The sequence below is a fragment of the Adiantum capillus-veneris genome, chromosome 1 (genome assembly GCF_014529385.1).
Source record: "Adiantum capillus-veneris isolate H3 chromosome 1, ASM1452938v2, whole genome shotgun sequence".
NCBI classification, from domain to species: domain Eukaryota; kingdom Viridiplantae; phylum Streptophyta; class Polypodiopsida; order Polypodiales; family Pteridaceae; genus Adiantum; species Adiantum capillus-veneris.
Genome location: NC_140931.1, coordinates 70,768,276 through 70,796,121, shown reverse-complemented (window position 1 = coordinate 70,796,121; position 27,846 = coordinate 70,768,276). Strand labels below are relative to the sequence as shown.

Genomic DNA, 27,846 nt, shown 5'->3' with positions numbered 1-27,846 from the left:
AAAGAAGGATGGGAAGTGGAGAATTTGTGTAGATTTTAAACCCTTAAACGCAGCCACTAAGAAGAACCCATATCCTCTTCCATTCATCGATCAGATCTTGGATTCAGTGGCAGGTTATGAGAGGTACAGTGTGTGATGATTTTTCAGGCTATTTTCAATTGAAGATTGCTCTTAAAGACCGCACAAAGACCACTTTTATTACTCCATGGGGCTGCTATTGCTACACAGTATTGCCATTTGGGTTGTCAAATGGACCTTCCTTCTATCAAGAGAGCAAATTGGGTGTTGGAACCATTCATTGGTAGTTGTGTTAAAGCTTTTATGGATGAGTTTTGTGTTTATAGCAGTAGGGCTGAACACCATGAGAAGCTGCAAAAGGTATTGGCTCGATATGATGAATGTGGAGGACAACTAAATCCAAAGAAATGTCATCTAGCACAGCCAAGGGTGAAGTTATTGGGCCATATGGTGTCAGAAAATGGCATTGAGGTTGATCCAGACAAGGTTAAGTCTATTATTCTTCTTCCATCACCTACGAGTACGAAGCAATTGGCAACCTTTATACACAAAGTGAAGTACATGGCAAGGTTTATTCCATTGTCTTCTCAGATTCTTTATCCATTACAACAAGTGGCAAAGCATGATCCATTGCAATGGGATGACAAGTGTGAAGAAGTGTTTCAAGAGGTGAAAGAGGTGTTAGGGGGGTTGTCAGCCATGCAGGCTCCTGATTGGGAAAAAGTGTTTTATGTAAATCCATCAGTAGGGGATGATGCCATTGGAGCCATGCTATTGCAAAAGGGGAAGGGCATCCATTATATGAGGCCAGTGTATTGTGCAAGCCGAGTGAAGTTGGTAGCGGAGAGAAAGTTCTCGGAAGTAGAGCTAGTGATGGCCAGTGTAATATTTGCTTGTCGACGATTTCGTCATTACTTGCTACCACGACCTTTTGTTTTCTTGACGAGTTATGCCTTTTTGCCACATTTAATTAATGGTACTAACATGTCAAATGTGGTGAAGAAATGGGTAATTGAGGTGCAAGAGTTTGAGTTCTCTTTTCTAGTGGAAGATAGTACAAGGGCTACCCTAGCTGATTTGTTGACCTACAAGGAGAATCCCCTTATTGTTAAGGAAGAGGTGGTGAGAAAGGTAGTTGAAGGAGTGCCACAGATCAACAATGCACATGTGTTGTTCTTTGATGGTTCATACAGAAAGAGCCATGATGCAGCTTCAGGGGGTATAGCACTTTATGATCCAGAGGGGAAGCTAGTATGCAAGAGAGGGTTCAAATTGGATGCTCATAGTAACAATGAGGCTGAATATGCTACTCTGGAAGCCGGATTACACATTTGCTTGAAGCATGGGGTTCGAAGGTTGAGCATAAAAGGTGATGCCTTGTTAGTGGTGAAGCAAGTGCTGGGTGTGTGGAAGAGCAAGAACACCTCATTGAAGGAAATGTGCTTCAGAATTAAAGGCCTGTTAAAAAAGTTCGAAGCATGGAGCATTAGACACATTGAACGTGCTCTAAATGGAGAGGCACATGAAGCAGCTCAAGGCATGATTGGGGAGCTATTTGTGTTGAGGACCACTTTACCTCTTTATCATGGCCGGGAAAATTTGGCTCAAGAAGAGGAGTTTTTGCTAACAGGAATCATTCCAAAGGAGATTCAGAAGTCTAAGAAGTATAGCTTTGTGCGTAGAGCATACATGTACAAATTGAGTGGTGATGTCTTATACATGAAAGTGGTTGATCTCGTGTTGAGACGTGTATCTTGGCGGGAGGAGCTTTACAGAGTGTTGGAAGAGAATCATGAAGGCGCATGTGGTGGCCATTTTGCTCTAAAGATCACCTTTGCATAAGATTTTGCAAGAGGGGTATGTATGGCCTAATTTGCACAAGGATGTTCACCATTGGTGTAGGTCTTGCAATAGGTGTCAAGCATTTGGGAAGAGAGTGTTGAAGCCAGAGCTACGAAAAACCATTATGGCGTTTGATGTGTTTGAAAAGTGGGGGATTGATGTAATAGTCCCGTTACCTATCACAAGCAGGGGCAAAAGCTATATCTTGACGGCAATGGACTATCTCTCTAGATGGGCAGAGGCTATAGCAGTAAAACAGATCACTGCAAAGGATGTGGCAAAATTTGTGTATGATGAAATATGTTGCAAGTTTGGGGTGCCATTAGAGCTACTTTCAGATAAGGGGCCAGGATTTAGAGCTAAACTGCTAGACTTCTTATGCACAAAGATGAAGATTAGGCACCAGCATACCACTCCTTATTACCCGCAGTGTAATGGCTTAAATGAAAGATTCAATGGTGAGTTGGTACAAATTCTTTCTAAAGTGATAGAGCACCAAGGAAAGAATTGGGATTTGGAATTGCCTAGTGCATTATGGGCTTACTGTACTTCGGTGAAGACAGGTACTGGGTTTACTCCATTTCATTTGGTGTATGGAAAGGAAGCACTATTGCCTGTGGAGGTAGAGTTGCCTGCGGTCAAGATGTTAGAGAAGTTGCTTGGGCCGCCTAGTGATGCATTCAAAGAGAGGCTCTTGCAGTTACAAGAGGTCCAGTTGGATAGGATGAGCGCATTGGAGCATTATGGGCAGATGCAGGATAAGGCTTTGGCAAAGATAAATGAAAAGGTCAAAAGTAAGGGTATCAAGAAACATGACTTGGTTTTGCGCTACAACAGTAAGCTGGCCTACATGTGTACAGGTAGGACAGTATGTACATAGTGCATCGATTTTCACTATTACCAGTACCAGTATGTTTTTTCTACAATAATGAGGAGTTTATAGCACGTAAAACTTCTCGGGGAAGCTATCCGCGGGCCGACGACATGAGGTAAGCAGGTGCGTCAGATGGCATCTAGTGGCGTCAGGAGGGTGAACGGGGTCAATATTTGCACGCGGATGAGGACGGACACAATGTGGGTGTTTTCTTGTGAGAGTTATGCAGAAAGGTCATCATTAGGACCACTTTTTGGGGCCACTTCACATGGTTGCAAGACGCATTATTGAAAAGAAATGAGTGCCAGGTGTGCGTATGGATGCAACAGGGTGACAACTATGCACTGCGAGGTCAGTTTTTGGCCTGTCCGGGGTCCGTTTGAGGTCATCTAAAAGGCCAAGGGTGCCCAACTAATAAAGCTAAGTGTGGGAACTGAAAAAACTGAGAGAAGACCAGAAAAAACGTGGAGAAGAGAGGAGGAACAGCCGCAACTGTTTTTTTTCTCATTTTGGAGTCTGTTTTGGCCGTAAACTGCTCATCCGAGGTCGGATTTGAGCACTTTGCCATTGTAGACTGGGGTTTTGGGCCGTTCCGGACGCAATGGCGTTGTCCATTTTGCCAAATTCCTCACTCTTTTTTTGCTGTTTTTGCTGTGTAAATTTCTCTTATGAGCGAAGCTTCCGCTCCAGTTTCTGATTGTATCTGGCATGTTTTACTCATATTGTGTGAGCTATTTGCCCCATTGGTGTTGGCCCAAGCTCATTTGTATCTAAACATCAGAAGTTCTCCTCTTTTGAGCTGAGTTTTTTGGGTGTGTGTGTGTGTGCGTCTCTGTGTGGAGTGGGTAATTGAGTAGTCTCTCTCCTCTCGCTCCATAGGTGTGTTTCCTGTCTCGGCCAGGTGGGTTGTGTAAGCCGAGTGGTGTCCCATAGTGTGTGTGTATCTTCCCAAGAGTGTGTGTCGGGTCGTTATAGAGGCGCTGTGTGTGTTTTCATCCCGCTCACACCGGATAAAGAAAATTGCGACACGTGACACTGGAAAACCAGTCTCCTTAATATATAGTATAGATATAGATGCCATCCATAGCACTCTCTCTCTCTCTCTCTCTCTCTCTCTCTCTTGCACGCAGGCGTTGCTGGCCCCACTCCCCTAATCGGCAGACCATTGCCTGTTCGCCTTCCTCGAAGTCCGCACTGGCACCCTCCAGACATCGTGGTTGCTCACCACCTCTCTCGGAGTGTTGCCACGTGGATTGCCTGAAAGGCTTCTCCATAATATGGTAATATAGATGGGCATGTTCAATGGACATATGCTTCAAGAAAAAGTGAACACCTCGCTCTACCTCCACTTTAGGTTGTAAGAAATCCGGCAACCACTTCCTCATAATAAAAACCAAAGCTTTTGTTCATTTGCAGCTTACTCTTCATGCATGTGAATCTTTTCCATGCTGGATGGCGGTTTGAGAAGCTTGATGTTCTCATATGCTTACAAAGTCACTTTCTCCATTTGTACCTCGGAGATGCACGAATTTCAACACAACACTTGGTGAATTCACTTAACATGTCGTTGCAACCATGCAACAAGGCACCAAAGGACCACCTCGTTGTCAACTACAAGTGCTTGATTCTAGTAGTGTTGTAGGGAAGCTTTGTTGCCTACAAGGGACTTCCCACAACATTTTGATATGCAATTCAAAGAGGAACCACCCTCTATAGTAGTGCCAAAAAAACCCTAAGGCAACATTCTAAAATGCTGTATGGAACTTCTTGGTAGCGTTTTTGCAAGAGTTTGACGAGTTTGCATGCGCCACAAATGGTGACATTTTGAGATGCCATTCAAAATTGATTGTGCAAGACCACGTTTTGAGATTCCTTTCAAAACAGCTTGCGCAAGACCTTGCCACTTCCATCAATGGCATTTTGAAATGCTACTTGCAGAATTGCTTGGGTCTCTTGCCGTCTAGGAGGACGACGTTTTGAGAAGCCCCAAAATTTCCTTGGGCTCTAATACCACTTGTAAGGGCAACGACTATAGAGGGTGATAGCATGGAGGATCCAAGGCAAGCTTGAGAGTATGCGGAAAAAAACCAATGAGAAACGGGGAGAGAGAGAGAGAGAGAGAGAGAGAGAGAGAGAGAGAGAGAGAGAGAGAGAGAGAGAGAGGAACCTTAGACAAAAATAGCCACGTATTTTGATTGATGAAAAGTCTTTACATATATAGGATAAATAATCATGCAATTTCACCCATGCAAACTCAAGACTAAGGATTGGTTCTCCTCAATTAACCAATAGGGTTACTTTCCCACGGGTAGATGACCATGATTAGGCCTTGAAACCCAACACAAATGGATTCTAGTCAAGAGGTAGTTGCCGCCACTAGCTTTAGGTAGAGAGAGGCTTGTGAGTGGCACTGGGGGGAAATAAGTGCTCTCTAGAAATAATTTGGACCTTTGTGTTGAAGTTTAAAATATCGGTGTTTGAACCCATGGGTCAAAGTTCAAGGCACATGCATTTGGTAGGGAACCAATGAGATGTATCTAAAACACTATGGATGAGCGAAGGGTTTTCATTCACGTTTTCACATGAAGTGTGAAGTGGTAATAACTCATGTTATTACCACTCCATGGGAGTGTTAATAACCAAATTCACAATGATTGGGTGGAACCAAGTTCATGGGAGCCCATTGGGAATCTCTCCTGGCTCGTCGGGCCCCATTGGGGCCAAAGGGATGCCCAACGGGCTCAACTATTTCCTCAACATAGCCCCATATTTTGAGGTGGCTATATAAACAATGTCCATGCCTCCAAGCCCTCCATTTTGACACACTCTCTAAGGCTTACACTAACAATTTTACCTGAGGTTTATTCATTTGTCTTTAGTTCAAGTAACTTTGATCCTTTTATTTTCTAACATCCACTAATAGTAAACTCCAGTGGGTATGCAAATAATTTTGGGTAGGGAGCATCCTCGTGGAGGGTTTAGGTGGCACAACTGCATGGGGCTCATGTCTATAGTTGGAATGGAGCGTCCCGCATGATTGCACTGTCATACTTGTTTTTTACATTTAGCTACCTCCCTTGGGTGTTTATCTTCCTGGAAGCAGGTTTGTGTAGGGAGCGAGCATCCTCGTAAAGGATAAGTGGTGCAAGTGCCTAGGGCTCATTTGTATAGCTAGAATGGAGTTCTCCTCATGACTACACCGGCATAATTGGTTGCCACATTTAGCTACCTCCCTTGGGTGTCTATCTGTCTAGAAACAGATTTGGATAGGGAGCATCCGCGTGAAGGATTTAGTTGGTGTAAGTTCCTAGGGCTCATTTCTAGTGTTGGAATGGAGTGCTCCTCATCACTACACCAGCATACTTGTTTGGTACATTTAACTAACTCCGTTGGGTGTTTCTTAGCCTACAAATAAGTTGGATAGGAAGCATTCTTGTGGAGGGTTTAGGTGGTGCAAGTGTTCAGGGATTATTTCTATTGTTGGTGAGCTCTCCTCTTCACTTCACCGGTGTACTTGTATGTTACATTTAGTTACCTCCCTGGGTGTCTATCCGCTTTGAAACAGGTTGGATAGGGGGCATTCTCGTGGATGGTTTAGGTGGTGCAAGTGATTGGGGCTCATTTCTAGTTTTGAAATGGAGTGTTCCTCATCACTTCACCAGTCTACTTGTCTGTTACATTTAGTCACCTCCCTTGGGTGTCTATTTGCTTGGAAACAGGTTTGGATAGGGAGAATCCTCGTGGAGGACTTAGGTGGTGCAAGTGCTTGGGGCTCATTTACTATTGTTGGAATGAAGAGCTCCTCATCGCTGCACTGCTTTCATGCTATCTTTTATTTTATTTTATATGTATATGACTATACTTTATTATCCAAATATTCAATTAAATTTAATATTTTTAAAACCTAACATTTTTGAGCTTGTATGAATGTAAAGGCAGCTTGTGAGCTTATCATGGATGCTAATAGTTGATCCCAAAACATCAATGTAGCTGCTTTTATTCGCCCATCGACTTGTGGTGAAGGATCAAACAATGGAGCTTCCAATAAAGGAAAGTGCAATGTTGGTGTCAAGGTGTGAGGGCCTGAGTGGAAATTTGCAAAGAACAATAGATCATTTATAGATTGGTGCTGCAAATTATGTGGCAAAGAAAACATAACCCGGAAGGTATTAAATCAAGTAGTAAAATTCTTTGCACTATTAAAGCAAATTCTAGAATAAGGAGATAATCTTCCCAATCGGATTACATTTTACTAGCATATGCTTGTAGCATATTCTCTAGCACTTGGTTAACTAGTTCAATTTGATCATCCATCTCTGGATTATCTACAGTACTGAGATTGAATTGTATTTCCAACTGTTTAAAGAGAGCCCTCAAGAATTGACTATTAAACTTGGAATCACATCCACTCAAAATCTTTCTAGGCAATCCATATAATCTATATAGATTATGAGTAAATAACTTGGCTAACTCTACAGTTTTAATGGTGGACTTGCTTGGTATAAACTTAAAATTTTTGATCAACCTATTTATAACCACCCATGCTGAGTCATTACCTCGTATAGTGATTGATAGACCCATAATAAAATCCACAAAGATACTTTTTCATTTACCATTGGGAATCTCCAAAGGATGCAAGAGACTTCCTACATTTAGGTGCTCTCCTTTGTTAACTTGCCATTTTTGGCAATGTAGTACATAGTCTTCATGTAAATGTGGCCAATAAAATTGTCTTCATATGAGTGCATAAATCTTCTTTATGGTTTGGTGCCATGCACTTGGACTAATATGACATTCATAAGAAAACTAGCATCAAAATCTACGTTTGTTGATACACAAACTTTGCCCTTGTGTAGTGGGGAACAATCTTCAATGGAAAAATTATCCCTTCTAGTCTTGAAAGAGGAGAATCGGGTGTGGAGGAAACAAACACACTACCAAAATTGGAGTGAAATGGATCCCTCCTTTTGACATGACTCACACCTTGAATTATGCATCATCATGCTCACATTTTCTCTTAAGATTCAAAAAACTCACTTTATGTTCCATGAATAGAAGAGAGTTATTTGATGTATATGATTGAGAGAATTAGCTACCACATTCTACCCTCCTTTACGATATTGGAGCTTTGCATCATACTCCTGAAGAATCTTAGTCCCCATCTGTACTTTCAACCTTCAAATTAGAATGTTTTGTAATTCATTTGATAATACACTATTTCAAAATGCACACCATATAAATAACCTCACCGCTTTTTCAAAGAATATACTATTTTGTTGGAATAAGGGTTGCAGAGAAACGCACACAGCTTGGAGAAGACGAAGGAAGCTCAAGGCACACAATAGAGAGTGTGTTACTTAGTATGCAATGGAAAAAGATAGATAGCCCTAGAGTGATGGGCATATGTATAATGCTCGGGGGAAAAAATATCCTAACGTGGGGAAAAATGCCCCGGCGGTCTTAGTGTGTTCACACACATCACTACCACATGTATATGGTAACAAATCCCCCCTGGAGTGATGCGGTGAATGAGAGCTAGCACATGAGTAAAGGGAAGTGCCATGCCTTGAGGACATGATCAATCCACAAAGGGGAGTAAGCCCAAAGCTTTGCGGAAAGCTTCAAGCTTCTCACGAGACAATGCCTTTGTGAAAAGATATGCAAGGTTGTCCTGTGTTGGCACATAAGCCAATCTGATCTCTCCTACTGAGAGCCTCTCCTTGATATAGTGGTAATGCACCTCAATGTGCTTTGTGTAAGCATGAAAAATTGGGTTCCTCTCAACTGGCAATGCGCTCTGACTGTCAGTGTAGATAGTGTTGGCAGTGTCCTGTCCAACACCCAAATCAGTCATAAGGCGTATGAGCCATACACACTCAACCGTAGCTGTGAAAACTGTCCTGTACTCAGCCTCACAACTCGAAGTGGCCACAATAGGTTTCTTCTTGCTCAACCATGATATACATAAACTGCCAAGCATGAAACAAAAACCACTTGTGGACACTCGCGTGTCAAAATAACCAGCCCAATCTAAGTCCAAAAAAGCATGTAAGTCTGGCGGCAATGATCCCCCCTTGGGATAAAAGAAGCCAAGATGTAAAGTGCCACTAAGGTAGTGGAAAATCCTCTTCACAGCCTACCAATGCTTAGACCCTGGGCTATGCATAAATCTGCTGACCTGTGAGATTACAAACTGAATATCTGGCCTTGTGTTGCATACATAAATGAGCAAGCCAACAACAGTTTGGTAAAGAGTGACATCAGCAGGATCACCAGCATCATGTAGACTCAACTTCAAACCTGTTTCCATGGGAGTGGCAATAGGTTGCAATCCTCAAGTCCAAACTTACATAGCAATGTCTCTATGTAACTTTTCTGACACAAGGCAATACCACCATCACACTGCTTCAAGTGTATACCCAAGTAATGATGCAACAGCCCCAAATCTTTCATCTTGAAAGTAGCCTTCAAATCAGTCTTAAATTCAGCAATATGTCTCTCATTTGGTCCAGTGATGATCAACAAATCATCGACATAAAGAACCACAATGAGAAGTACATCACCCTCACGCTTTACATACAATGTGCTTTCTGTTGGACTGTTACAAAAGCCTCGTTTAACCAAATGAGTGTCAGCTTTCTCATACCAAGCACGAGGAGATTGCTTCAACCTATACAAAGCCTTCTTACATCTGCACACTTTGTCCTTTTGTCCTTTTATGACAAAATCGCGAGGCTGCGTTACATAAACTTCCTCAAATATGTCACTTGTCATAAAATCTAATATCTAATATCTAACCAACCCAAATGATTTTCTCCTATTAAATTGATCACTTAATGTGGGAGAATAAACCGGAATAAGTGTTAAGATATAGACATGTGCTTATAGATCTATCTCAACATGAGGCCAATGGTAAAGGGGTCCAAATGAGAGATGGTCTATCAAAATCAAGGCTAACAAATGGAGCATAAGACCTTAGGGTTAGCTTCATTGAAGACCTCCAATAATGTGTGTAAAAGGTCTTTGACCTTAGGTAAGCTAGGGCTGAGCTTGAGGCGCTGGAACCCGACCCAGCTCGAGGTGCTTGTCCTGTTTGTCATGCTTGATGACTAAGGTGCTTGAGGTGCCTGATATTGAGGTGCTTGAGATGCTTGAGGTGCTTAATTATTGAGATGCTTGAGATGCTTGACATGCTTGAGATGCTAAGGTTGCACTTGAGGTGAGAACCCATCTCAAGCTTAAAGTGCTTATGAGCCAAGCTTGTGGTGGGAATTGGGCCTATGCATGAGGGGCTTGAGGTGTCAAAAAGTCAAAGATTCAATCTCTACAAGGAGGGGGCGAGCCCTACATGAGGGGGGATGAGAGAGAACTCCCACACACTCACACAAGGCATTCATGGTACAAATAAAGCAAAAGGGACACTTGTCAAGTTCCTCCTCATGTTGCCCTCATGGTGTGCCTGAAGCCTATTGGTTGGCCACCCAAGGGGTCCAATAATAATTTAAGAGATTTAATTAAATGATTTAGCATTTATCTAGCCCTCTCTCTCAAAGGGGAAAGAGGGACACTTGTGTCAAGGCTACCCTTGATGCTTGTAATGCCTCCTGCTTGTGATTAGCTAGGCCTGGAGGGGTCCAATGAGATTCAAGCATGAGCTACAAGGGGGGGTCGACCCAAGCAAGCTAAGGGGTTTGTTAGGGGGTATACTCATACACACACACTCACAAACACTCTCATTGTGTGCTATGCAAAGTGCAAGAGCTCCCTCTCCTTCTCCAAGCAAGTAGAGATTGAGAGCCTACACCAACACTCTTGGATATGGAGTGCAAATCCAACCAAGAGCCATGCTTCAATGCTTAAACTTGCCATCTCCTTCTTCTTCATTACTATGCTATTATGTATGCTAGCAACAAGAGTTATGATAAGTGAGGAACTAATTCTTTCTCCCATGAAATGTTTCTTCTTCCTCTTCCCTACCCTCATTCCCTGCTAGCTCTCTCCACCTTCGAAGGTGTTTGAGGTCTTGGGACTAAGGCTTGGGATAGTTAAAGCTTTCTTCAAGTTCATGTTATGTTTGTGATGCATGAAGCTTTCCATCTTCATTGCATCACCTAGGTCACAAGGAACACAAAGATTGTATTGTAACAAGTCTCTCTTAATGGGAGAAATCATAATACAAATGCCTATTGGAGGGGGGACCGGCTCCACATAAATCCGGTCCTCAACTATTGTCATGTTCTCTAAATTCTCTCTCTTGCAAAAGTATTGTTCATGCCAAGTTAACTAATTGCTATGATTATGTTGCTATGAGTATTGTTCATGCCAAGTTAACTAATTGCTATGATTATGTTGCTATCTTCAATTATGTTCACCCGCTATGCTCACAAAGTCATTTCTCAAAAGTACTCTCATTAATTTCCGCTACTCTCAAATTAAATAGGCCAATTCCATTACATTGGTATCAGAGCATTTGGTTTCTCTTTTCTTGCTTAAGAAGAGAGGTCCTTAAGTAGCCTATAAATGGTTGATGTTGTTAATTATATTAGGGTAAGTGGAACTGGGATCTATTATTGGTTTTGTTGAGCCCACTATGTGGAGGATGGTGCACACCTCGGGAGCTTTGGACTTAATAATGGAGTCTTTTTAGACTTGCTTACAACTTTACCATTATTGAGCCATAAGAAGTCCGAAAGGAGCTAGCCCTTGGCAACTCTGCTACGTTAGACCTACTCCTCTACTCTCTATAATTAACCACTTCGAGCCGTGGGTGTAGATACTTAAGAGCCAATTTTCAAAGGCTAAGAGGAGTGGCAACTAAGGTTTTGAATTGCCAAAGCATACATTAAGTACATACATAAATTTTGTTAACATGGCTGACAATAATCAGGAGAGTAGAATGAACATTGATAGCTTTGATTTTGCACATGAAGGTGCTAATGATGATGCTCCCATGTTTGTGAATTATCTCGTCACTAGGTTGCAGTAAGCTATGGGCAACCTTGCTTTGCAAGCCGAAGTTACTCAACAACTTCGTGCTTATGGAATTTCCCTTCTTCTCCAAGAGGAGAGAGCTTAGGAGGCCTCTTAAAGAGACCCCCAAAAGAAGACTCTCTCCCATTCGAGAGGAGAAATCCAAAGAGCAAGAAAGCAATGAAAGCTTAAGTTCCTCTGAAGATGTGGCTCCACGAAGACGGCGGTCTAGACGATCGCCCACTCCTCCCAAGAGGAAAAGATCAACACATAGTCCTTCTCCTCATCACTCTGAAAGGCAAGAGAGGAAACAAAGGAAGAAAAGAGCTAGGAAGAGGTCACCCTCTTCTCCTTCTTCTTCACCTTCCTCCTCTTCCGACGAAAGTTATGGCTATTCTCCTAGAGAATACAAGAAGGGACATCGCAAATCATTTCCTGCATGGCGAAGGTCACAAAAGCTAAAGAAGTTCAAGGAGGGAGGAAAGAGTATCTCTTTTCTCACCTATGATGGCACCTTCGGTGCTACCGACAAAGTGTTGGCCTTCATCCAACAATTTGATGCGGCCTGTGGAGATGAGGGCTTCACAGAGTCTTCCAAGCTACGCCATGTAGCTATGCACTTACAAAAATCAGCTCGTCAATGGTGGGCTAGCCTTCGTGGCAATGGTGAAGCCCCAAAGACATGGAAAACTCTACGAGTTTCCATCATGAAGCAATTCCTTGCAAGCGATGCAAAGGACAAAGTGCTTACTAAATGGCACAGCTTGAAGCTCCTCTCCCATGAGTCTATCCACAAATATGTAGACAAGTTTTGGGATTTACATCTCAAGGCTACTGTCTTTTAAAAGATAGACTTTGCCGAACAAAGGCAGCAATTCTGTGCGGGATTACCTGAAGAGATGGCCGAATACATCAACTCTCAACGACCTGGTACTATTAGCGAAGTAATCCATCACACCATGGTTGCTTCACGTATCAATTTCCATCAAGGGGCTAGACGTAATGTCAAGCCCATGGAAACAAAGACAAAAATGATGCAAAGGGGAAAACCAATGTTCAAAATACTTCCCAAGTCAATTCCAACAACAACAATCGGTCCAAGGAGAAGGGAGTTTACAAAGGTAAAAACAAACTCTCTCCTGAAGAGCTTGAAGCTTTTCGCAAGGCCCATAAGTGTTTCAAGTGTGGGGAGCAAGGACGTGGCTATCGTTCTTGCCCCAAGAAGAATACTCGCAATGAGACTCCTAGGGCTTCCACCATCAAAGCTCCAAAAGAGGATGCTCATTGCAAAGGATCATCACTTTCCTATTCTTGGGGAAAGTTAAGAGAGCATGATGCCTTCATCTTGTTTGACCCTGGCTCTACTCTTAACTTCATATCAATGGAGTTGGCCACCAAGTTGGGCATTCAAGATTTTGAGATGGGAGAAATAGTAGTGGCTGATGCAGCTTTCAAGGGACAACAAGCCTCCGTTACTCCCTTGATTGGGAAGTTGAGGCTTCATGTCTAAAGCTATGTTGACAAAGAAGACTTCTTCATCTCTCCTCTCCAACATGAGGATGTTATCCTAGGGGCACCATGGTTTGATCGCATGGATGCCAACATGAAGTTCCCTGAAAGGAGAATCTACTTCACCTACAGGGGAAAGAACATGTATATAGATGCTAGTGAGCGTGGTCGCACTATTCCACTTGTAAATCCTCTTGCTTTTGATAAGTCAATGAAGAGCTCAGTTTCTGCGTACATGATTTTTGTCAAAGAATCTCTAAAAGATACTAATGTTTCATCAAATGTAAATGGTAGGAATCAAGAAGAGTTAGACTTGTCTAATTTTCTAAAAGGATTCCAAGATGTGTTCATCGATGGGCCTATGGACTTACCTCCAAAACGAGGGGATGATGACCATCGCATTGAGATCCTTCTTGGAAGCTCACCACCTAACAAGCCTCCTCATCGAGTCTCACAAGCTCAACAAGAGGAGATCATGAGGCAAGTACAAGAGCTGGTAGACAAAGGGATGGTGAGGCCTAGTTCCTCTCCCTTTTGTTCTCCAGTCCTTTTAGTGCAAAAGAAAGATGGTACATACCGTATGTGTGTGGACTATTGAGCACTAAATCATATCACTATCAAAAACAAATTTCCCATACCTCGGGTAGAAGATCTGTTTGATAAGCTACAAGGCTCTACCTACTTCAGTAGGATTGACCTTAAGAGTGGCTATCATCAAATAAGGATAGTGGATGAAGATATCTTAAAGACCGCGTTTCGCACAACGTTTGGTCTTTATGAATATCTACTCATGCCTTTTGGCTTGACTAATGTACCAGCTACGTTCAATCGTTTGATGGAGAAAATTTTTAGACCATACCGCAAATTCACTGGAGTGTTCTTTGATGATATCATCATCTACTCCAAGTCTTTGGAGGAACATAAGCAACATCTCCAAATGATTTTTCAAGCATTGAGGGAGAACAAGCTTTTTCTCAACCAAAAGAAAAGCGAATTCTTCCTTCAAGAGATTCAATACCTAGGTCATATTATCTCTAAAGATGGTATCCGAATGGATCCATCAAAGTTAGAGGTAATAAAAGCATGGTCTAACCCAAGAAATCTACATGAGCTAAGAAGCTTTGTTGGTATGTGCGCATACTATAGACGCTTCATAGCAAAATTCTCTCAAGTAGCAGGACCACTACACGACTTAACTAAGAAGAACATTAAGGTTGTATGGACTGCTAAGGAGCAAAATGCTTTTGAAAAGCTCAAAGAGAAGCTTACTTCCCAACCAGTCCTCGTGCTTCCGGATCTCTCAAAGCCATTTGAGGTCCAATGTGATGCTTGTGGTGATTGCCTTGGAGTCGTTTTGCTTCAAGAAGGGTATGCCAAGCATATGAGAGCCGAAGGCTCAATATTGATGAACGAGTCTTGGGCATTTATGAGAAAGAGCTTTTAGTTGTTCTACATGCCCTAACACATGGAAGCACTACCTATTGGGGACTCCATTTATCCTACGAACCGACCACCAAAGTCTCAAATATTTCATGACGCAAACCAAGCTTTCCGACAAACAAATGAGGTGGGCAAATTTTCTTTCGCAATTTAATTTCCATATTGCTCACATAGCTGGTAAGCATAATCAAGTGGCCAATGCACTTTCACGATGACCCAAAGTTAATGCGGTGTCTATAGCTACTCACAATGATGTATCCTATATGATAGATGAGTATGGTACTGACCCTGACTTTAGAGACATAATGCCAGCCCTTGCTTTGGGGAAGAAAAAGGAACCATTCACCTTGCAGGATGGTTATCTTCTCCACGGCAATAGGCTATGTGTTACCCATTCCCTTCGTGAGAAAGTTATGTATGAAGCCCATGCTCCTCCATATGCGTGGCATAGAGGTATTCAACCTACTCTCTGAGGAGTAGAGACGTACTTCTATTGGCCTACCATGAAAGTGGACATACAAGAGTATGTTTCAAAATGTGTAGTATGCCAAAAGACCAAGTATGATAGAGGGAAGCAACCTGGATTACTCCAGCCATTGCCTATTCCAAATTCACCATGGGAGAGTATATCCATGGATTTCATCTTTGGATTACCCAAGTCTATCCATGGGAATACATGAATATGGACAATAGTTGACAGGTTTAGCAAGCAAGCACATTTTATTCCTGTCAAAAAGACTATTAAGGCCCATCAAATGGCAAATCTCTTCATATCTGAGATTTTCAAGCACCATGGAATACCCACATCCATCATGTCAGATAGAGATCCTAGAATGATCAGTAATTTCTGGAAAGGTCTCTTTGAAAATCTAGGAACAAGATTGAATTTCTCTTCGGCCTATCACCCACAAACGGATGGCCAAAGTGAGATAGCCAATCTTACGATACTCGATCTACTCAAGACTTATGTTACCGAAGTAGATCAATGCTCACAATGGGAAAAGTACTTACCTCTTGTAGAGTATGCCTACAATAATACTGTACATACTTCTATGGGAAAAGCACCTTTTGAGATCATTGAGGGAAGACCTAAAAGTCCCTTGCTACTCAAAGTACATGGGAAGATCTTCGCCGCCGATGAGTATAGCCGTGACCTACAAGAATCTTTTCAAAAGATTAAGGAGGCTATATCCATCTCTCAACAAAGGCAAAAAGATGCTGCTGATAAGCACAGAAGAGCCTTAATGTTCAAAGAAAATGATTGGGTCTTACTCAAGTTTCCTAAGGCTCAATTAAGGCAAACGACGGGCAAAAATCCTACGGGTTATCAAAAGTATTATGCTAAACTAGCAAAAAGATACTATGGTCCTTTCCAAATCTTGAAGCCCATCAATGAGACGGCTTATCAACTCAAGTTGCCCAACCATTGGCTCATACACGATGCCTTTCATGTGAGCCTACTTAAGCCCTACAAAGGAGAGCCACGAAGTGAACCAATTATTGAAGACCCTCCCGAAGTTGAAGACCAAGAAGAGGTGCTACAACCCGAAGCTGTTCTTCGGCATGAAGACAAGGTACTATGACATGTAAGATTATCCGACGGTATCTTATTAAGTTCAAAAATTATCCTTTTGAAGATGCTAGATGGATGCAAGGAATACAGCTTAAGGATAATATGAACCTTGTCAATGCTTACAATGCTACATTAGAGTAAGCAAATATACAAATTTCTTTTAAACGACTCATGTTTTTGTCTTATAAGACTAGTCCTCTTTTTAATTGTGCACAAATTTAACTAGTATGCATGCTTAGAATCATGTTTGTGATGACGAAGTCTCTCAAACACCAAGTAGAATTTGTCACTCTACTTTGGGAGAATGAAATGAACTAAAGAGCAGACATGCTTGCGGAAGCTATGTCTCCCAAGCACCAAATGGATTAGTCATCCATCTTGGTAAGATGTCGTAGGGTAAAAAGGGATCCTCTACCCGCTAAGTAAAATTGACTAATGACTAAGGCTTTATCTCTTCTACCTCATAGTCGAGGACGACTATGATTTCAAGAGAGAGGTAATGTCATAAAATCTAATATCTAATATCTAACCAACCCAAATGATTTTCTCATATTAAATTGATCACTTAATGTGGGAGAATAAACGGGAACAAGTGTTAAGATATATATATGTGCTTATAGATCTATCTCAACACGGGGCCAATGGTAAAGGGGCCCAAATGAAAGATGATCTATCAAAGAGCAAGGCTAACAAATGGAGCATAAGACCTTAGGGTTAGCTTCATTGAAGACCTCCAATAATGTGTGTAAAAGGCCTTTGACCTTAGGTAAGCTAGGGCTGATCTTGAGGCGCGTGAACCCGACCCAGCTCGAGGTGCTTGTCCTGCTTGTCATGCATGATGACTAAGATGCTTGAGGTGCTTGACGTTTGAGGTGCTTGAGATGCTTGAGGTGCTTGACATGCTTGAGATGCTAAGGTTGCACTTGAGGTGAGAACCCAGCCCAAGCTTAAAGTGCTTATGAGCCAAGCTTGTGGTGGGAACTGGGCCTATGCATGAGGGGCTTGAGGTGTCAAAAAGTCAAAGATTCAATCCCTACAAGGAGGGGGCGAGCCTTACATGAGGGGGGATGAGAGAGAACACCCACACACTCACACAAGGCATTCATGGTACAAATAAAGCAAAAGGGACACTTGTCAAGTTCCTCCTCATGTTGCCCTCATGGTGTGCCTGAAGCCTATTGGTTGGCCACCCAAGGGGTCCAATAATAATTTAAGAGATTTAATTAAATGATTTAGCATTTATCTAGCCCTCTCTCTCAAAGGGGAAAGAGGGACACTTGTGTCAAGGCTACCCTTGATGCTTGTAATGCCTCCTGCTTGTGATTAGCTAGGCCTGGAGGGGTCCAATGAGATTCAAGCATGAGCTACAAGGGGGGGTCGACCCAAGCAAGCTAAGGGGTTTGTTAGGGGGTATACTCATACACACACACTCACAAACACTCTCATTGTGTGCTATGCAAAGTGCAAGAGCTCCCTCTCCTTCTCCAAGCAAGTAGAGATTGAGAGCCTACACCAACACTCTTGGATATGGAGTGCAAATCCAACCAAGAGCCATGCTTCAATGCTTAAACTTGCCATCTCCTTCTTCTTCATTACTATGCTATTATGTATGCTAGCAACAAGAGTTATGATAAGTGAGGAACTAATTCTTTCTCCCATGAAATGTTTCTTCTTCCTCTTCCCTACCCTCATTCCCTGCTAGCTCTCTCCACCTTCGAAGGTGTTTGAGGTCTTGGGACTAAGGCTTGGGATAGTTAAAGCTTTCTTCAAGTTCATGTTATGTTTGTGATGCATGAAGCTTTCCATCTTCATTGCATCACCTAGGTCACAAGGAACACAAAGATTGTATTGTAACAAGTCTCTCTTAATGGGAGAAATCATAATACAAATGCCTATTGGAGGGGGGACCGGCTCCACATAAATCCGGTCCTCAACTATTGTCATGTTCTCTAAATTCTCTCTCTTGCAAAAGTATTGTTCATGCCAAGTTAACTAATTGCTATGATTATGTTGCTATGAGTATTGTTCATGCCAAGTTAACTAATTGCTATGATTATGTTGCTATCTTCAATTATGTTCACCCGCTATGCTCACAAAGTCATTTCTCAAAAGTACTCTCATTAATTTCCGCTACTCTCAAATTAAATAGGCCAATTCCATTACATTGGTATCAGAGCATTTGGTTTCTCTTTTCTTGCTTAAGAAGAGAGGTCCTTAAGTAGCCTATAAATGGTTGATGTTGTTAATTATATTAGGGTAAGTGGAACTGGGATCTATTATTGGTTTTGTTGAGCCCACTATGTGGAGGATGGTGCACACCTCGGGAGCTTTGGACTTAATAATGGAGTCTTTTTAGACTTGCTTACAACTTTACCATTATTGAGCCATAAGAAGTCCGAAAGGAGCTAGCCCTTGGCAACTCTGCTACGTTAGACCTACTCCTCTACTCTCTATAATTAACCACTTCGAGCCGTGGGTGTAGATACTTAAGAGCCAATTTTCAAAGGCTAAGAGGAGTGGCAACTAAGGTTTTGAATTGCCAAAGCATACATTAAGTACATACATAAATTTTGTTAACATGGCTGACAATAATCAGGAGAGTAGAATGAACATTGATAGCTTTGATTTTGCACATGAAGGTGCTAATGATGATGCTCCCATGTTTGTGAATTATCTCGTCACTAGGTTGCAGTAAGCTATGGGCAACCTTGCTTTGCAAGCCGAAGTTACTCAACAACTTCGTGCTTATGGAATTTCCCTTCTTCTCCAAGAGGAGAGAGCTTAGGAGGCCTCTTAAAGAGACCCCCAAAAGAAGACTCTCTCCCATTCGAGAGGAGAAATCCAAAGAGCAAGAAAGCAATGAAAGCTTAAGTTCCTCTGAAGATGTGGCTCCACGAAGACGGCGGTCTAGACGATCGCCCACTCCTCCCAAGAGGAAAAGATCAACACATAGTCCTTCTCCTCATCACTCTGAAAGGCAAGAGAGGAAACAAAGGAAGAAAAGAGCTAGGAAGAGGTCACCCTCTTCTCCTTCTTCTTCACCTTCCTCCTCTTCCGACGAAAGTTATGGCTATTCTCCTAGAGAATACAAGAAGGGACATCGCAAATCATTTCCTGCATGGCGAAGGTCACAAAAGCTAAAGAAGTTCAAGGAGGGAGGAAAGAGTATCTCTTTTCTCACCTATGATGGCACCTTCGGTGCTACCGACAAAGTGTTGGCCTTCATCCAACAATTTGATGCGGCCTGTGGAGATGAGGGCTTCACAGAGTCTTCCAAGCTACGCCATGTAGCTATGCACTTACAAAAATCAGCTCGTCAATGGTGGGCTAGCCTTCGTGGCAATGGTGAAGCCCCAAAGACATGGAAAACTCTACGAGTTTCCATCATGAAGCAATTCCTTGCAAGCGATGCAAAGGACAAAGTGCTTACTAAATGGCACAGCTTGAAGCTCCTCTCCCATGAGTCTATCCACAAATATGTAGACAAGTTTTGGGATTTACATCTCAAGGCTACTGTCTTTTAAAAGATAGACTTTGCCGAACAAAGGCAGCAATTCTGTGCGGGATTACCTGAAGAGATGGCCGAATACATCAACTCTCAACGACCTGGTACTATTAGCGAAGTAATCCATCACACCATGGTTGCTTCACGTATCAATTTCCATCAAGGGGCTAGACGTAATGTCAAGCCCATGGAAACAAAGACAAAAATGATGCAAAGGGGAAAACCAATGTTCAAAATACTTCCCAAGTCAATTCCAACAACAACAATCGGTCCAAGGAGAAGGGAGTTTACAAAGGTAAATCCACAAAGGGGAGTAAGCCCAAAGCTTTGCGGAAAGCTTCAAGCTTCTCACGAGACAATGCCTTTGTGAAAAGATATGCAAGGTTGTCCTGTGTTGGCACATAAGCCAATCTGATCTCTCCTACTGAGAGCCTCTCCTTGATATAGTGGTAATGCATCTCAATGTGCTTTGTGTAAGCATGAAAAATTGGGTTCCTCTCAACTGGCAATGCGCTCTGACTGTCAGTGTAGATAGTGTTGGCAGTGTCCTGTCCAACACCCAAATCAGTCATAAGGCGTATGAGCCATACACACTCAACCGTAGCTGTGAAAACTGTCCTGTACTCAGCCTCACAACTCGAAGTGGCCACAATAGGTTTCTTCTTGCTCAACCATGATATACATAAACTGCCAAGCATGAAACAAAAACCACTTGTGGACACTCGCGTGTCAAAATAACCAGCCCAATCTAAGTCCAAAAAAGCATGTAAGTCTGGCGGCAATGATCCCCCCTTGGGATAAAAGAAGCCAAGATGTAAAGTGCCACTAAGGTAGTGGAAAATCCTCTTCACAGCCTACCAATGCTTAGACCCTGGGCTATGCATAAATCTGCTGACCTGTGAGATTACAAACTGAATATCTGGCCTTGTGTTGCATACATAAATGAGCAAGCCAACAACAGTTTGGTAAAGAGTGACATCAGCAGGATCACCAGCATCATGTAGACTCAACTTCAAACCTGTTTCCATGGGAGTGGCAATAGGTTGCAATCCTCAAGTCCAAACTTACATAGCAATGTCTCTATGTAACTTTTCTGACACAAGGCAATACCACCATCACACTGCTTCAAGTGTATACCCAAGTAATGATGCAACAGCCCCAAATCTTTCATCTTGAAAGTAGCCTTCAAATCAGTCTTAAATTCAGCAATATGTCTCTCATTTGGTCCAGTGATGATCAACAAATCATCGACATAAAGAACCACAATGAGAAGTACATCACCCTCACGCTTTACATACAATGTGCTTTCTGTTGGACTGTTACAAAAGCCTCGTTTAACCAAATGAGTGTCAGCTTTCTCATACCAAGCACGAGGAGATTGCTTCAACCTATACAAAGCCTTCTTACATCTGCACACTTTGTCCTTTTGTCCTTTTATGACAAAATCGCGAGGCTGCGTTACATAAACTTCCTCAAATATGTCACTTGTCATAAAATCTAATATCTAATATCTAACCAACCCAAATGATTTTCTCCTATTAAATTGATCACTTAATGTGGGAGAATAAACGGGAATAAGTGTTAAGATATAGACATGTGCTTATAGATCTATCTCAACATGAGGCCAATGGTAAAGGGGTCCAAATGAGAGATGGTCTATCAAAATCAAGGCTAACAAATGGAGCATAAGACCTTAGGGTTAGCTTCATTGAAGACCTCCAATAATGTGTGTAAAAGGTCTTTGACCTTAGGTAAGCTAGGGCTGAGCTTGAGGCGCTGGAACCCGACCCAGCTCGAGGTGCTTGTCCTGTTTGTCATGCTTGATGACTAAGGTGCTTGAGGTGCCTGATATTGAGGTGCTTGAGATGCTTGAGGTGCTTAATTATTGAGATGCTTGAGATGCTTGACATGCTTGAGATGCTAAGGTTGCACTTGAGGTGAGAACCCATCTCAAGCTTAAAGTGCTTATGAGCCAAGCTTGTGGTGGGAATTGGGCCTATGCATGAGGGGCTTGAGGTGTCAAAAAGTCAAAGATTCAATCTCTACAAGGAGGGGGCGAGCCCTACATGAGGGGGGATGAGAGAGAACTCCCACACACTCACACAAGGCATTCATGGTACAAATAAAGCAAAAGGGACACTTGTCAAGTTCCTCCTCATGTTGCCCTCATGGTGTGCCTGAAGCCTATTGGTTGGCCACCCAAGGGGTCCAATAATAATTTAAGAGATTTAATTAAATGATTTAGCATTTATCTAGCCCTCTCTCTCAAAGGGGAAAGAGGGACACTTGTGTCAAGGCTACCCTTGATGCTTGTAATGCCTCCTGCTTGTGATTAGCTAGGCCTGGAGGGGTCCAATGAGATTCAAGCATGAGCTACAAGGGGGGGTCGACCCAAGCAAGCTAGGGGGTTTGTTAGGGGGTATACTCATACACACACACACTCACAAACACTCTCATTGTGTGCTATGCAAAGTGCAAGAGCTCCCTCTCCTTCTCCAAGCAAGTAGAGATTGAGAGCCTACACCAACACTCTTGGATATGGAGTGCAAATCCAACCAAGAGCCATGCTTCAATGCTTAAACTTGCCATCTCCTTCTTCTTCATTACTATGCTATTATGTATGCTAGCAACAAGAGTTATGATAAGTGAGGAACTAATTCTTTCTCCCATGAAATGTTTCTTCTTCCTCTTCCCTACCCTCATTCTCTGCTAGCTCTCTCCACCTTCGAAGGTGTTTGAGGTCTTGGGACTGAGGCTTGGGATAGTTAAAGCTTTCTTCAAGTTTATGTTATGTTTGTGATGCATGAAGCTTTCCATCTTCATTGCATCACCTAGGTCACAAGGAACACAAAGATTGTATTGTAACAAATCTCTCTTAATGGGAGAAATCATGATACAAATGCCTATTGGAGGGGGGACCGGCTCCACATAAATCCGGTCCTCAACTGTTGTCATGTTCTCTAAATTCTCTCTCTTGCAAAAGTATTGTTCATGCCAAGTTAACTAATTGCTATGATTATGAAGGAGTACGAGCGGAAGTGCGACGCGAGAGAGAGTGCGAGAAGAAGAGCACGACGATATGGTGAACTCACTCTACTGTAATGTGTAGAGCATAGTGAGTTGTTATTAGGTTTTTACAAAAGAATATGTGTACATACCCGGCGGCCCGCCCACTTACCTGGGCGACCACATTGGGCTTTATACCCCAACAACCTCCCACTTAAAGTCCAATGTGGTACTTTAAGTGTGAGAGAAGCTACTATACAAGCTAATATATAAGAGATGTAGAGAAGTGATGTACTACCCTACACCTAACTGCTTGCGAAAATGCGCAAAGCTCTCTGAGGGAAGTCCTTTTGTAAGTAGATCAGCAGGATTTTCTGTGGTGTGAACTTTGACAAGCTGAAGTTGCTTATCCTCGAGCATTTCCCTGATGAAATGATACTTCACATCCACATGCTTTGTCTTTGAGTGATAAACTGGATTGCGAGCCAATTGTATAGCACTTTGACTATCAGAATATAACCCAGGTATCTCTTCTTTGATTCCCAAATCTGTTACTAGTCGATTAATCCAAATTGATTCTTTGCATGCCTCTGATGCTGCAACATATTGAGTCTTTGTAGTAGATCGAGTAACACAATCTTGTAATCTAGAACGCCATGATACTACTCCACCAGCCAATGTAAAGACATACCCTGACGTAGACCTTCGGTTGTCTAAGTCACCTCCCATAGCATATACGCATACTCTTTGTAGCTTTCAGGTATCTCAATATTCCTTTCACTGCCTCCCAATGTTTCTTGCCTGGGTTTGACATGTACCGAGTTACTACTCCCACTGCAAATGCAATGTCTGGGCGAGTAGCAATCATTGCATACATCAAACTACCCACTGCAGACGCATATGGAATCTTATCCATTTCAGCATGTTCTTCCTCAGACACAGGACAATCTTGTTTGCTAAGTTTCACATATGGTGGCAATGGAACACTCAATGCCTTTCCCTTCTTCATATTGAAACGTTGCAAAACCTTGTCAATATACTCTGTTTGAGATAACCAAATCAACTTCTTTGATCTGTCTCTCTCAATGCGCATACCAAGTATATGACTTGCCTCACCCATGTCTTTCATGTCAAACGATTTTGCCATCTTTGACTTCAAAGCTGAAATTTCTTCCAAGTGCTTGCCAGCAATCAACATGTCATCCACATATAAAATAAGGATCATCCAACTGCCATCCTTAGCCTTCCTTGTATATAGACAGTGATCGAACTCACTACGTTTGTAGCCTTGAGAAAGCATAAACTTGTGGAATTTATGGTACCATGCCCTCGGTGATTGTTTTAAGCCATAAAGACTCTTTAACAACTGGCATACCCAATCTTCCTTGCCTTTCTCAACAAACCCTTCTGGCTGCTGCATGTAAATTTCCACATCTAAATCACCATGCAAGAACGCTGTCTTGACATCCATTTAGTGCAACACCAAATCTAATATGGCAACCTATGCAAGAAAGCATCTCAATGTAGTCATGTTGACCACCGGAGAGAAGACTTCATCAAAGTCAATGCCTTGTTCTTGCTTAAAGCCCTTGGCAACAATCCTTGCTTTGTACTTTGGCTGACTATCATGAGCGGTGATCTTATACCTGTAAACCCATTTACAGGGTAGAGTCTTTTTGCCCCGTGGTAATTTAACTAGCTTCCATGTCTGGTTTTTATGCAGAGCTGTCATCTCTGAGTGCATGGCCAATTGCCAATTCCCGGAGTCCTTCATTTGCACTGCTTTCTTGTAACATGAAGGCTCATTGCAATCAGTCAACATGACATAGTTCATAGATGGAACAAACCTATCAGGAGGTCGCGTGACACGTCCAGATCTACGCACAATAGGTGGCTCAGGCTCAGCCACAACCTGTGGTTCCAATCTATCCTGTCCTTGCTCCTCTTGAGCCCTGACATTTTGTCTTGCACGTGCAGGTCCATCTTCTTGGAAGACAACTCTTCTAATCTCCTCAACCCTCTTTGGTTTAGAATGATATTTGGATTCATTAAAGTGAATATCATTGCTGCGGACAACCTTTCTGGATTCGGGATCCCAAAGTCTGTACCCCATCTCACCAGAATTACCATAGCCTAGAAAGATGCACTTTCTACTCTTTGGCTCAAGTTTGTTCCGAAATTCCTTTGGAACGTGAGTATATGCCTCACAGCCAAAGACTCTGAGATGCTGGTATGAGGGCATTTTGCCTGACCATACCATCTCTGGCACTGAATCCTTCTGCAAAACCTTGCTAGGAGATCTATTTACAAGATGAATAGCTGTTGATACAGCTTCAGCCCAAAACCCATTTGGCAGCTGTGCATTAGACAACATACTTCTGACCCTCTCTTGTATGGTCGTATTCATCCTCTCAGCAACACCATTTTGAGGAGGATTGTAAGGAGCAGTAAGTTCACGTTTTATACCTTTTGACTCACAAAAGTCCTGAAAGGCCTTTGAAACATACTCTCCACCATTGTCAGTGCGTGAGCATTTAAGCTTCTTGCCACTCTGATTCTCCACAAGTGTCACAAACGTTCTGAAAACACTAAACGCTTCATCCTTGTGCTTGAGAAAGTAAACCCATACTTTCCTCGAGTAATCATCTATAAATGTCATAAAGTAAGAAGCTCCCCCTAGAGATAGGTTAGGCATAGGTCCACACAAATCACTATGAACAAGTGCCAACTGTGTATCTCTTCTACTGCTTCTATGCTTATGTGGCTGCTGTGTTTGCTTACCATACAGACAATGTTCACAGAATTCAAAATCATTAAATGAAAAGCCAGGCAAATAACCAGAACGAGACAAGATTTCCATTCCCTTCTTGGACATATGTCCTAACCGGCTATGCCACAAAGAAACGTTCGGCTGCTCGGTAACATTGATTACATTTTTAGAGACATTTGATACATAAATCATGTAAAGTCCTCCAGACTTTACTCCATGTGCTACTGTCATAGAACCCTTGGATATCTTCCACCTGTGCTGATCAAGCTCTTTGTAATTGCGGGAACATGTCCACATTCTTCTGCGTGAAAGAAGAGCCATTCTGAAACTTCAATTGAACATCTCCAACACCTAAGATCTCACATGTCTGCCCATTGCCTAGCCGAACATGATCTTTAGTGGTCACATAAGAGGTAAACCACTCCTTGTTTGGAGACACATGAAGTGATGCCCCTGAGTCTATAATCCAGTCACTCAGTGCATTTCCATCAGATGTTGTAAGAAGAGCTGAGTCCATTGTATTCTTCAAGAAGTAGATGTCTCCTGACACTAGACTGGCATCCTCTGCAACAGTGTTTGTCACATTTATTTCTTGAATCTTCACTGAGGACTTGTTCTTCTCACCATGGTCTTCAGCTTTCTCTTTGCCTTTTTCTGCTTTCCATTCTCTGCAGTCTCTTTTCATGTGACCCTTCTTGCCACAATGGTAACATTCTATGTCACTATTGCCTTTAGCACTGCGGGACTTGCTACGAGACTGATTCCTCTTTTCACCTTTGTACTTTTCTTTGGTCCTTCCCCTGACAACTAAGGCTGTTCCTTTGCCTTTGTCTATTGTCTTTCTATTGGTTTCTTCAGTAAGCAGACTTCCTTCTACACCTGCTATGTTCAAACCATTTGGAGGTGCAGAATTACTCAAAGCTGTTCGAAAAGTGTCCCCACTTTTCGGCAATGTGATCAACAGGAACATAGCTCTAATAGGTTCATCAAAATTGACACCTTGAGCTGACAACTGACTATAGATTGTGTTGAATTCATTCAGATGATTGGACATAGGTGTCCCTTCTTTCATCTTCAAGTCAACAAGCTTCTTAAGCCAGTATACCTGTGAAGCTGCACTCTGCTTCTCATAAAGATCACTCAGCTTTAACCATGCTTGATAAGCCGACATCTCGTCTGCTACATTGAAGTAAACGCTTTCTGCCAAAGTCAGCATAATGGTAGAAAGTGCCAATTCATCCATTTCGCTCCATTCATCTTCGTCCATATCTTCTGGTTTTATCCCCTTGAGCTTTATAGGTTTTATCTGCTGCTTTTGTACCAACACGTGCCAAATCTACTTCTTCCACAATGGGAAATTGGTTCCATCCAGCTTCTTGATATTGTAAAGAGCAGTGTCCTGTGATCCAGCCATAGCTACGCTTCACAGTAGTTTACTTTCTTGGAAAAATTCGGCAGAGTTTCCCCTGTAAACTGACCTCTGAACCAATATCAACCTGTCAAATGAACCAAGAAAGCTTCAGATTCTGCATAAATTTCGGCAGAGTCTCCTTTGTAAAATGGCTATGGTGTACTAAAAAACAGACCAAAAGCAACTCAAAAACACTGTCTCTCTGACACTGTAAGTTGCAGGTAAACCTGTCCTGCACCTGTACTGTCTGTCACTGTCTTGTCACTGTCCTGTAAGCATAGACTGCAACAATGCCTCAACGGCAGTAAAGCAAAGATGCAATCCCAACTGTCTAACTCACAGTCAATACATCCTAGCTGCCTATCTAAGGGTGCTCGAGGGATCGCTCCAAGACCTGTATCACCGAAAGGATCTCAACATTCGAGAATCCCCCAGCTCAATAAAACCTCACTCGACCCTCAACAAAGGCTGCAGTAAATCTAACAATACATAGACTTCCCACAAAGTCATACATCCACAAATTTCCCACTGTATGCTGTAACCGCTGCGGCGGTTGTTTGCTGCGTGACTCACAGCCAGCAAACCCTCAACAGACATACATCATCTCTGACAATACATCCCATGTGGAAGTACCTGCAATGTCAGGATGAAATCTGGAATATCAAGCAGCAAACACAAGCTACCTAATGAACTAGTGGATGTCGCCTACAGTCTGTGTGTAGATGCTCCCGTGTCGTATGTGACACGCCTCCAAGAACTGTGAGCCGTCCTTCGATGTGTAGACAGCCACAAATCAACACTCTGGGAGTGTCGATATCCTCAGCACCTGCAGTCGTAGGCCGAAAACCCCAAATTTGCAGAGTCGAATCTGCACTCGTCGAGACCACGTAGTCGAAAATGGCCTGCACAGACCTTTGTCGAAGCCGAA

At 42.5% G+C, this 27,846-nt stretch overlaps 1 long non-coding RNA gene across 5 annotated transcripts in view; it reads left to right on the top strand.

Annotated features, from left to right (window-relative positions):
* Positions 1-27,846, top strand: part of LOC147464945 (uncharacterized) — a 92,927-nt gene that overhangs the window by 19,423 nt on the left and 45,658 nt on the right. Inside the window, exon 3 of one of the 5 annotated variants that reach the window (XR_015188753.1) lies at positions 6,670-7,125. The exons of the other annotated variants lie outside the window; for them this stretch is intronic. This is a non-coding gene — a long non-coding RNA (uncharacterized LOC147464945). Of the gene's footprint in view, positions 1-6,669; positions 7,126-27,846 lie in introns of those variants that run through there. 5 annotated transcript variants of the gene reach the window in all.